Source organism: Eptatretus burgeri, chromosome 9 (genome assembly GCF_056783735.1).
Source record: "Eptatretus burgeri isolate ZD-2024b chromosome 9, Ebu_testis_v1, whole genome shotgun sequence".
Lineage (NCBI taxonomy): Eukaryota > Metazoa > Chordata > Myxini > Myxiniformes > Myxinidae > Eptatretus > Eptatretus burgeri.
The window spans coordinates 79,092,270-79,102,067 of NC_140969.1; the positions used below are offsets into that span (position 1 = coordinate 79,092,270).

Consider the following 9,798-nt stretch of genomic DNA (forward strand, 5'->3'; position numbering starts at 1 on the left):
GGGCAATCACATCTGCCTGACGAAGGTTTCGAAATGAAAATGAAAATTCGCATTAAACTCAGAAACTTCATCCATTATAAGCTTACTATACATGTTGAGAAAAATCAAGCGTATTTTTTCAGCGATTCCCTTTTTTTTCCCTAAAAATAAACCCCCTTTTTATCCCAAGGTATATTTATTTGTCTCCCCTTTTAACTTGGAGGTTGAACCTCATTGAATTGAACACCTGGGGGTTGAACAGCTCACTCATTGAACCTATAAAGATTTGTTCAATCTCAATAAAGTTAGAACTCGACAATGTCGTCATCATCCTCATCATTGTCACATGGAGTGTTTGTGCAGCCAGAGCCCCTGCAGTTTCCACAAGCTGGAGTGTACTCAATGTTGTGTTTCTTGCATGTGCATCTCATGGTGCTACATTCAGCCTGGCAGTTGCACCTAATGACATGTAACATCTTTTCAGGAGCTGGAGCTATTGATGTCTGAAGTGGCACAAAACCCTCGTCACACTTCTGCCAACCCCAGTCTGTCGGAAGAAGTTCATCTGCACATCCCTTCCATTCTTGGACTGACAGATACACGCGCAAGCTGTGATACTTTGTTGCTTCTGATGTTGGTGGTAACATCTGTGGTTGCATGTGAGAGGAGCTCAAAGCCACCTTGTCCTAGTACCGCTGATACCGGCGGGTGTCCACGGTGTCAGTTGACTTTCCGTTGTAGATTATCACCAATGTTTTTTCTCCTGCATCTGCCACATCACATACGGAAGCTGGATATGTATCAAAAACCTTGGCCTGCTCACGGAATGTGTTGTTTGCTTTGAACTTTTTGAGGGAAGCTCCCTTTCCAATCCCATGAAGACGAGATGTCGTGTCGCACCCAAGAACTGCATGTAGAAACAGTATGTGCTTGCATATGTCTGTACCAATCATTTTCTTTGTAGCCTTGATGTTCCAGATGTGAGGCTTCTTCATGTTCTTCTTTGGCTCGGGACAAAAGAAGAGGTCATGGGATTCTAAGCTTGCATGGTAGCATAGGAGGACGAGGAGGTCTGTATCATCACGAACTAACACAGTGTTGGTGACAGTAGCAGACTACATGGCCTTCAGTACAATCAGAAGATCAGCATCCCCTGAGGCATGGTGTGTCTCACAGTTCTTCTTCTGAAGCTCTTCACTCAACATAAAAATGAATCGCTGTTTATTCTGCCTATTGGCAAGAAACTGTTCCTTCTTCATTGTGAGACGCATGTCAGCTTTAAATGTCACAGAAGTGCCAGCATTCCCTTTAGACCGTCTCTGGTGTGTCATGTCCTTCGTGTTGGTACTCTCATAACCATCAAACACGACTATGGCATCTCCGTACTTCTTCGTTACATAATCAGTGTACTGGTGGCATATGTCTCTGTATGTAGATCCACGAGACCATGGAATGCGTTGAACAAGTGCCCCGCCATCAAAAACATACTGTTGCCCATCATTGGGGATATCGGCTGGGACATCGGATCCAAGAAGATCCCAGATGGCATCAGCAAAGACTGGCTTGTGTGCTTCTCGGAGATGAAGAGAGGAATAAAAGAGGGCTGGTAGATAGCAGCACAGTTCATATTTGAAGGCCGACTCCAGTTCTTCTGCTGTCTGTGCAACAGTGATCAGTCTCTGGAAGAGGAGTTGTGGGTCAACCTGGACTTGCTCTCCATCAATCTTGACAGATGACTTCATGCCGAGGGTGACATCTTGGTCTTTCCTCTTAAATGTGTACTCGGCAGGTGTTTTCCGCTCCATAGATTTCAATATTTTAGCTCCTACAGCATGTGCTGTATCGACGTTGATGGTGGGGTGTGCATGAACTCCAGTGGCAATATTCCTCAGACGTGGATCACGACTGAACGGATTCCGTTTCTGTAAATACTGAAGAGCTGATATTGTGTCCTTCCAGTCACAAGATTGTCTTGCCTTGGTCATGTCCTTCTTCTGCTCTCCAGTGTTGTAGTTCACACCTGTGAGCTCCTGCATTGCCTGGTTTATTTCTGCACAGGCAGGCATTGATAGTAGCCATACCAGCCATTGTTGCTCTGTCATTCCTCGCCCTCATGTGAGCCCCCCGCTGGTCTTCAAACTTCTCATCAGAACTTGTTCGATGATCAGGTCAGATGAAAGACCTGCCCACAGGCGATCACTTCGTCGAACCACATGAGTAGGGTAAGAATACTGATTCTGGCTCACTTTTCCCCATGTAAATGAATGGGGGATTTTCAGCGATTCCCTTTTTTTTCCCTAAAAATAAACCCCCTTTTTATCCCAAGGTATATTTATTTGTCTCCCCTTTTAACTTGGAGGTTGAACCTCATTGAATTGAACACCTGGGGGTTGAACAGCTCACTCATTGAACCTATAAAGATTTGTTCATTCTCAAATTCCTTCAATAGTTTAATTTTCTTTGCACAATAATCCCCATCTAAAATATTGACAAACAAAACATTTGAATCTTTATATTTTTGAAGATACCCCTTTTGTGCCATTACGAAATGATAAACTTCTCTTAATGCTCTTGTTTGACCACCTCCTGAGCCACAGGTTATTTTTTTGTATAGCCACGCCCACTTTTCTAAGCCCCGCCCACTTTGCTAAGCTCTGCCCACTTTTCATGAGGTATTTTTTCTAAGCCACGCCCACTTTTCCTAAGCCCCGCCCACTTTTGCTAAGCTCCGCCCACTTTTCATGAGGTATTTTTCTAAGCCACGCCCACTTTTCCTAAGCCCCGCCCACTTTTGCTAAGCTCCACCCACTTTTCGTGAGGTATTTTTTTCTAAGCCACGCCCACTTTTTCTAAGCCCCGCCCACTTTGCTAAGCTCTGCCCACTTTTCATAAGGTATTTTTTTCTAAGTCACGCCCACTTTTCCTAAGCCCCGCCTACTTTTGCTAAGCCCCGCCCACTCTTACATCATTTCCAGTTCATCTCTGACTCACAAAGAAATCACTAGAAAATTACAGGATGTTATGGTTTTGAAAAATTTCCTAATGAAGGCTTGCCTAGGCTTGCCCAGGGAATTTCCAAAGGAAACCACACCCACCAGTCTTTCTCTATAAAAGCTTCAAGCCCAGGCTCCATTTTAAACATTTGTTTTTGCTGGCAATGGTGTGCTGTGTGCTTGCCTGGAACTCTCTGTCTTGTATGGAACTAAACCTTCAAGTTGATGAACTGGATTCAAACCTCTTATCTGTTGAGGTAAGATTTTTATTTTCCTATTTTCAAACTTTGATTGAAGCATACTCATTTAAAATTAAATAACTTAATTAATACATTATTATTTTCTCTCACAGGAAATTGTATCTGAAATACAAAATGAAAATACTGCTTTTGCTACAACTTGGGGGGAAATTGTTGGCTTGGTTGAAGACCTTATGAGCGACCAAGACCCACAGAACGAGTTCGTCCTTGATGAACCAACCAAAGAGTTATACCTTGGAGACCAGCAAAATCCTGAAAAAGAGTTTTACAGCAATAGTACTCATTGTGAGTTATCAAGACAATACCCACTGAACAAGTTATACGTTGATGAGCCAGAATACAAGTTTTACCTTGGAGACTCACAAATTTTGAAAAAATCAGTAAATGAGTTCTGCCTTGATGGTTTAAATAACTACCTTGGAGACTCAGGAAAAGGGTTCTGCCAAGATGGTTCTAAATATGGGAACTACCTTGGAGACTCACAAGTTTTGAAAAAATCAGTAAATGAGTTCTGCCTTGATGGTTTAAATAACTACCTTGGAGACTTGGAAAGTTGGGGTTATTTTGAAGACTTGAAATGCTACCACTCTTTGGGATTTAAACCTATCAAGAAAGTTCTTACTCCCTCTTTCTATGTCATCAAACCTGAAAGCCTTAAAAGACAGAATTGGAAGAAGAGAAAAAAAAAAAACGTAAAATATATATATATATATATATATATATATATATATATATATATATATATATATATATATATATATATATATATATATATATATATGTGGAAATCTCATTTTGAAAAAGACATTGTGTTGGGTGAGGATTGAGTTGGGGTTGAGATTTTGAATGTGAGGGTTGGGGTTGAGATTTTGAATGTGAGGGTTGGGACACACACACACATACACATCAACAAACAAAAGTTAAGCCTTGACTATTCAGTTGAGGATTCTGTGTTTGGGGTTCACAGATCTAAGAACGTCCACCCCTTGACACACATTATATACTGTTATACACCTCGGACTTGGCCCTCGAGTGTCCACAACGGTGTATAGTAGGAGGGAGTGAAGCGCCAACCTATTGCTCCCATTGCACACACACACACACACACAAACAAAAGTTAAGCCTTGACTATTCAGTTGAGGATTCTGTGTTTGGGGTTCACAGATGTAAGAACGTCCACCCCTTGACACACATTATATACTTGTACACCTCGGACTTGGCCCTCGAGTGTCCACAAAGGTGTATTATCTGCTTAGTTTTGTCTTTTGTAATTCCTGTGAATAAAATGAACCTAAAATCTCTTCCCCTTCCAAATCATATATTTTATAAGTCCAAGGAACTGTATCTATTACATCAACAATTTTAAAAAGTTCTTTCGTCCATCGTTCAGTAAAACCCTTTTCAAAATGAGATTTCCACCTATATATTCTTACGATATCACCAACTTTGAACTTAGGTTTTCTGACATTAATCTCTTTTTCATATTTTAATTTTGTAAATGTTTCTGATGGTTTCATATTTGTTGACGTGTGAATCGTGTCATTATACTTATCCACAATATCCTGAATAAAAGATGACCATTGTTGTGAACCGACTTGTGTGAATTTTTTATATAGTCTGTCTTTTAAGGTACGATTAAAACGTTCAACAACAACTGCCTTCCCTTCATTAAAGGTACTGTATAATGTAATACTGTTATTTTTTAGAAAATTCATAAATGTCTTGTTATAAAACTCTCTACCCTCATCAGTCCACAATTTTTTAGGTTTTCTCTTACTTTTATTAAATATCTGTTGAAAAGCTAACATAAGAGTATTACCTGTTTTGTTTTTTAAAGGGACAACCCACGCATATCTACTCCTCAAATCAATAACGGTTAAAGCATACTTGTACCCTTTATCATTATTGAGTTCAATCAAATCAGCAGACCAGATATAATCAACTTCCTTGGAATAAACTTTCCTTCTCTGAAACTTTGTGAATATTGGTTTATGTAATTCATCAGCTAATTGCTCTTCAGTCTTAATGGCATCATTAGAGCCTATAAGTTTTTTGAATATCCAAGTCCAAGTTTCAATTTAGCACTAATCATCTTCTTCACGATGAACCTATCAACTTTTTCTCTCAAGGTTGGATTTTGTATCAGAGACAAATTATACAACATTTCTCTATCGGCTTCATGCTTTTCTTCCAACGTTGTGGTACTCCCATAATCAATATCGTGTCTCATGCACACTTCATCAACTCTATTGATTGGTTTACTCCAGGATTTAGGATTGTCTGCCTCATCTAATCTTTTATCCAAGTTTGTGCCTGGACCACAGAAAGAATACCCTGGAAGATGTAATTGCCCTGGTATTCCAGTAGTTGTAAATTTACTTCCTGATAAAAACTTTTGTATATCTCCTCCGAGTTTGTGTTTGGAGATAAATTGATTTTTTTTTTGAACCACACACCGAACATATACCTTTTTGTATAACCCTGTTATTTTTACTTTTAATATATGAAATATTTTTAGTATTAGTTTTCTTTTTACATTTGAGACAATAACTCATTTATTTATGAGAAAAATTCCTGCAGAGTGCAAAAACCTTTTTAGTTTCCAACATGCACATTTGAATCTTAATTTTTAAAACATAAAGAATCCTTAGAAATGCCTTCACTCTCTCCTCCATTTATTTAAGAAAAAAAAAATGAAAAAGTTGAATTAAAATCCATATCTTGTCGATGCTAATAGTCTTGTCGAAAGTATTGCAAATAGACTTGTCAATTCTTTGTTTTCCTCCTTGGTGGGTTGAGTTATTTTCTGTAATACCACCAATCTTTTTTAATCTCACTGGTTTCCATATTTTGATATTTATTTTGTCTCGCTCTTTCCTCACTCTCCTTCTCCCTCTCCTTCTCTCGCTCCTCCTTCTCTTTCTTCTCCCTCTCCTCCTACTCTCTCTTCTCCTTTTCCTCCTTCTCTTTCTTCTGCCTCTCCTCCTTCTCTTTCTTCTCCCTCTCTCTCTTCTCTCTTTCCTCCCTCTCTCTATTCTCTCTTCCCTCCTTCTCTCTCTTCTCCTTTTCCTCCTTCTCTTTCTTCTCCCTCTCCTCCTTCTCCTTTTCCTCCTCTTCCCTTCTTCCCTTCTTCTTCAACTCCTTCCTCATCCCTTACTATCCTTGAATCGTTTACACCCCATAGAATATTATACATATATTCATCAGGATTTCTTGTTATTCCTGTATCCAAAATAATTTTTTTTACAACAGGAAAAGAATAAAATTTCTTTTGAATTTCTAAAAGAGCCTTACCTTTTCTTAAGCTTATAATTTTTTCATTATTTAACATTCTAATTAAATCTAAAGTTGTCGGTTTATCAACATCAGCATAATGCCAATCTTTTATTGAAAATACCTCATTCTTATGTTGTAGAACATATTTATTAAAATAACGAATACCCTTTTCTTGAAGGTATGCTTGGACACAGAAATGATAATTTTCTTGAAGCCTTCTTGCTGTCATTTTTGTATTAGAAATATATGTTAGAATAATATTATGGCACAAAACACCTCCCCATCTTCCCATAGTTAAATCATTTTGTATTTCCTTACTTATTATATATAATCCTGTTTTTTCTGTTTTTATGAGATAAACAAGGGCAAAACCATTATTATATTTACCCTTATTAAATTCTTTTATTTGTTGTTTACTAATCGTGGCTCCACAAAACTCATTCTCGATACCAAGTGCATAATATTCTTCCTTACGAGACTGATTTAATTGTTCCAGGTCTTCGAGGTTAATTTTAAATGACCAATTATACCCTAAATCATTCATATCATACCCCCATTGTTCTATTCTCATACAAACGATACGCCCTTCTTTATAAAAATCTATTTTAATTCGAACTGTGAATTCTGTATGACCTGGAGATAATATCAACACTTCTGTATCTTTGGAATACACAGCCGTTTTATTTAAGTATATATATTGTGATAAATCGCTTAATCTCACCAAGTCATTCGCGTCAGTCGGGCTTGGATAATTTTTTAATTTATAAGCATTTTTCATGTTAATATTTTTGTTTATATTATATTTATGTCATTCAGCCTGTGCCTTTGTATAATAATTTGATAAATCAATATCCAGTTCTTGAGATACACCAAAGATAGAACCATCTTTACCAACATAAGTCATTTATATTAGATTAAAAATAATATCATAAAATTTTTTATTTTTGTTGAGTTGAAATAACACATATAGACATAATTGACCACAACACTTGGAATTTAATTCTTGGACTTGAAATGTTTGATAAACACCATTCTGTAAGAATTTTATGACTTCAACAGGTGGTGGAAGACCAAAACTATCAAAATAATATTTGTCTTGACTATTAAAAATACAAACCCAATGAGTACCGTTCCCATCATTATCTTCTAAGTTCATAATAATATTCTTTGTATGTTTCGGCACATTTGTTAATTCATCTCTCATACAAATAACCACATTATGAATTTTTAATTTCTTACAATATTTGGCAAGTTGTAAATTTGATGTTGTATTCTTTCCAAATTCTTTCAACCACTCATCAATGCTCATTTATTTATTAGAAAGATATAATCCATTACCTCTTTTTGTTAATTTTACACCTGCTTGTGCTATAGAAGAAAGCATATCTCCAACTAACAATCTCGCTTTATCAGGCAGACCTTCAAGTTTTTCAGCAAAATCTACAATTACACCACTTCCACTAATTTGTTTCTCCAACTCTTTGTGATGTCTTTCCAATTCTTTTTGAGCCTGGAGTTGAGCCTTCCTTTCGTTGGCAGTTTTCACCGCTGTTGAAATATCACCCGTCAATGCTCCAACCGCACTTAAACCAGCAAATAAAGGAATTAGAAATGGGAGAAATCCTCCACTCGTCTCTCTTATTGAATATTTTTTCAACATTGGTTTTGTCATTTTAATTTTAAGTGAGCCAGTGTCATTCAAGATTTTAACCTGTTCTCTTGTGAGCAAAACATCAATTCTTACTGCTCCTTTTCTCTGAATTGTATTAACGTTAATCGTACAAGGCTTTTGATTTTGAACACAAGATGATAGTTTATGAAGATTGATTTGATTAACATATACCCCAGTTGGTACTTTGCCACTCATTTATTTAACAAAAAATGATGTGAGACTAATCATCACACCATTATCTGTATTAATCTGCAATTCTGTTTCTTCCAAAAGCAAACAATATGAATCAACTTCTTCACTCTCTCCTCTTTCAATGTATAGGGAAGTATCCACTCGATTAGACTTTATAGTTTCCTTTTGAGCGCTCAGGTCAAACGCATAGATTGTATACAAACTTTTAAATGCTGTCATATCTAAAATAGGTTCTTTATTTCCATTACTTTCACACACCTTTTGGTAAGACTTGTATGCTTCAGCAAAATCATTTTTTCCCAATTAATTTCCAATCTATCTCGTGGATAAAATGTTCCATCTAGAGAAACGCGAAGTTGTTTCACCTTAGCATTATCACTCAATGCATTATTCTTATCAGTCGCAGTATCACCATCTGGCTTTTTAAAAATCATCCACAGATATCGTGGCTTTCCTTCCAGAACACCCAAATTCCACGTGTAAGTAGTTTGATTGAGTTTAACGTGTTGACATCTTCTTTTGAGGTATGATACACTGAGTGGTTTCTTTGAGTTAAGTCTTCGATTCAACATCTCTTCTGTTTTAAGATTAGGAGTATATTCACTGATATACCAACTCATCTCCTCAATTACAAATTTATTCTGTTCACCAAAAGCACTACCAACACCAAAAAGCAATCTATTTTCATTATCATTCCTTTGTAGTTGAAATCTAATTTTAAGACCATACAGAACTTTATCATAATCACAAAATCCAAATATACCTTTAAGAGGAACTGCCACAGTAAAACTATTTTCTGCTTTTGTATCATCATTATACATTCCTTTCCTTTGAATATATCCAGGGTCTGTGTTTGTTCCCGTTGACATATCAGGAATAAAACCTTCGACAGACCCCTTTCCCATTCTATCACTGAATGTATAGAGTGTAAATTTCATCATTTCAGATACAGCAGAGACATAATCAACCGCTTCAACTTCTTGTGTTCCAATATACAATCGCACACTATCAAACATTTTCCAGAAGAAATCATTTACAAGTGTAGCGTTTGTGTTATTCCCAGCCTTAGTGAATTTAAATTTACACAACAAGAAACTTTTGGAGAGATTCAAATAGGTTTGTTGATTATTTATTTCAAAACTTTTTGTACCATTTGTATTCCAGTCTGTTCCAGTTATTGCATTTACCTTGAAGTAATCTTCTTTTTTAGTGGAGTTTGAGATAATAATAGTATCATCCAAATCATAGATACTATCAATTGCTTCCATACTTGTATTTATTTAGGAAAAAAGATGTTAAAACTTTTGAAACCCTGATCCAAGTATTTGAATTATTTTCTGTCGTTCTTGGGGGGACAACTCAGTTTTACCTTTCTTAATTTCTTTTATTGCTTGTAATTTATGAGATTCCTTCTGATCATCTTTTA

General features: G+C 36.6%; 1 pseudogene; it reads right to left on the reverse strand.

Annotated features, from left to right (window-relative positions):
• Positions 1-284: 284 nt before the first annotated feature.
• On the reverse strand, positions 285-2,188 carry LOC147020416 (uncharacterized; annotated as a pseudogene).
• Positions 2,189-9,798: the final 7,610 nt, after the last annotated feature.